Raw genomic sequence first — 3,409 nt, 5'->3', positions numbered from 1 at the left:
CACATTTTTTTTCAGCTGGACATAATATTTAAGTACCATACTTATACAACTGCTGTGACTACTGAGGAAAGTTGTAAAGTCTTTCTCCCACAAAAAACAGCCTATTATTTTCTCTAATGTGTAATATCATTTTACAATATGTCTAATTTTACAGTGTTTTTACCATATTTGTAAAATTATATTATAAAATTGACAACTACTGATGTATTTTCAAACATATATAGCATATTTTCAGATGGATTTTAAACTTCATTTCAATTTCATATTTTAAAATTGCTAAATGACTTTAATGAGTACTGCAATCAGAGATTTGAATTGCCTTTTCCACAGAAAAGTGTTTCAGACATTACTTCTGCTTGTGATTGGGCAAACCTGATTTAATTTATTCACAGATGTCAGATCAATAGCTTAAACCCACAAAATCCCTGTTTACAATATGTGCAATCAGCTTACCTTGGTTGTGACAATGAACCACACCTGATGAGGAGATTCAAAGCATCTTAGGAATTCAGGTGAATTGTCTCAGATAAAGAAAATGAAAGTGATAGCAGATGTAGCACAAAAATGGCAAATGACACTCAAGCAATAGTAAAGAAAATTGTAGCACTTATCATGCCTCATTTTTTGTGCCTCAGTGCACAAAAGCCTGAAATATGCTTCTATGAATATGATACTTGCATGATGTCAACAACAGACTGTAAGTAACACTATTCAATATTCAAAATATCCATTTTTAATATCATGGCTATCGATAAATGAAGCTGGACAAAGATATATTGCAGAAATGCAATATTTATCCATACTTAACATGCCTTGGGGGTAAATATACTTTTTACGCAGCTTTAATTCAGTATCAAGCCTGTGAGCAAAATCTTCAAGAGACATTGAGGGGCATGGAGGTTGTCCGCGTCATCAGAGGTGACATGACAACAGCTGCTTGAAAGCAACAGGAACACGCTGGCCTCCCACAGGGGGTGATGGGAAGGGTTCAACAGGTTGACATGAAGTCAAACAAGGAGAGGATCCATTACAAGGTGATGAGCACTGTTAAATACATGGTTTATGTGGTCATGCATGAGGGAATCAATCTGCAGGAATGGAAGATTGGTAAAATCAGTGAGAAGCTGCCCGCAAAATGTAAAGCAGTGGATGTTAGATGTATGGGGTTTGTGGCACAATATGTGCCTTGTGAAGTGTCACAAACTGCCACTTCAAAGGAACTGCTGCACAAAGGCATCGTCTGACAATGACAGCATGAGCATTCGGAAGCTATTTAAAAGCTCCAGCTCACTTTGACAAGGGCTGCTGCTCTCAGCTTTTTGACCCATAAAAAGAAGTCACAATTCAGGTGGATGTGTTCAAGGTTAGGTTCCTTTTACAAGAACGAAGGCTAATCACCCACGCATGAAGGGCATTGCCATACAAAACAATAATATACTGAGAGTACATTGTATGGCCTGCCAGGTGCAGAATAGAACTATATGTAAGTTGGAAATCCGCTGCTAACCACTGTTTCTGCAGAAATTTCATCAATGTGTGTGGCGGTTCAGTCTAACAGTAAGCTGCTGGGGGCTACTTTTACAAAGATGCTGGGGAAAGCACCACCAAGTCTCTGGAGAATGCTTCAGCAGCAGCAAAGGTACGACCTTCAATTGTCCTACTTACCTGGAAAATATCCTTTAAGGGCATATGCATTGTGAGCTCTATTTGAGGAGCACATCAGCATGGAATGGAACGGAATTGAAGAGCTTGCCATTTAGAAGATCAACAGAGGCTGAGATGCAAGGCCGGATAAGGGAGGCAATGTTAAAAGAGGAGACACTACAGACGCTGGAGGATGCACTGCTCAGGGTTGCCAAAGCATCGAAAACTCTGACACCAAACGCCATCACCACTTGCTAATCAGGCGTACCATTGCAATGAAGGATGTAGAGCAGCTGACAGGAAACCAATTCACAACAGTGTTAGGCCAGCAGTGCTTCAGAAACTACATTTCATACATCATAAAAGTTCCATCCAAAAAACCACATGTATTGGCTATGGATGATCAAAACCATGGAGTATTAGGAAACCACTGTGGCATCTCAGCACTGCCATGGCTAAAAATAACTGCAGACATATTTGACCTGAAAGGCCAGTCCAATCTTCTGATAGTCCATGACATATCCCAGTCCCTATGACATATCCTGGTTACAAGCTTTATTTAAGGGATATGATCTAAAATAATAACATCCATAACTAGCATACCAAGGCAGAAAACACTTGTACCTTTTAGACAAGAAAGTATATCGGATGGAAGGTTTATAAACTAGACCATCTGTGACAGTATATCAGTGTGCAGTTCCACAGGGGCGTTAACTCCAGACGGGAACAGTATTAAAACAATAAAAAATGCTTCATGTGCTGTGACCTTTTGGCACAGTGCATATGGAAATTTCCCAAGACTGGTGTTCAGCTTTTCAGCTGAGCTGTCGGCCACAACACTGGTGAGACAAGCACGACCACAGGAATGTCCCATACACAGTTCTACTGAACACAGAAGCCAACCTACCTGATAATAAAGAGCCAAAAGCTCTTTAAAAGCTCCTACCCTAGTAACTGAACATCACACTGAGGATCCACAGACCTTCTTAGTAAGACCAGGAATGTGAAAGCAATTTCTACAGCCAGTGGTAAAATGCTGGCAACCTCAGTCCTAATTGTTGTGGGAAAAATATAATTAAATAGGAGACTGTTACAAAGATGTGTCTCAACAATGATGCTGTAGTATTACAGTAAATGTGTAATGTGTCTAAAATAATTGCTGTGCTTTTTAAATTGTGCTTTTAAATTTTGTCTCTTGTTGCCGCCTTTACCCTGACGCTCATTGTGCCGTTTGAAGTTGTTGAAGTTTGCCGTTCGAAAGTGTATCGTACTAGTTGCCCTTTAGGCTGTAATTGTAAAAATCTGATAGTACTGCGTCCTCAAACAGACCTTGCTCTCAGCTGAGAACTGTCTCATTGTGGAACTGTACACATCCTGTCCCCGTACTGTCGCTGTACCTACTGTATGCACTTTTGTAAGTCGCTTTGGATAAAAGCGTCTGCTAAATAAATAAATGTAAATGTAAATGTGTCACAAATATTAATGAATTGTCAGGATCACCAGTTATGGGTGCAGTATATTATTTGGACTGTTACCTGCACAACATCAGGACTGATCAGGAGGTTTCCGTTAAGAACATATGTGAAACTACTTCACACAGTAAGGTCTACAAAACATTACGCTGACAAAGCAAAACAGTTTCTATTGTTGCATGTAGGTACTAAATCCACACGTTATTGTTACAGTATACCTATACCCTTATTCCTCCAGCGCTTATTGACAGCCGTGTAAGTCCCTCAAGATAAGAGTGACCGCCGAATAAATA

The sequence above is a fragment of the Megalops cyprinoides genome, chromosome 4 (genome assembly GCF_013368585.1).
Source record: "Megalops cyprinoides isolate fMegCyp1 chromosome 4, fMegCyp1.pri, whole genome shotgun sequence".
In the NCBI taxonomy this organism is placed as follows: Eukaryota; Metazoa; Chordata; class Actinopteri; order Elopiformes; family Megalopidae; genus Megalops; species Megalops cyprinoides.
The sequence above is the reverse complement of the archived record's forward strand: the minus strand, read 5'-3'. Positions refer to the sequence as shown.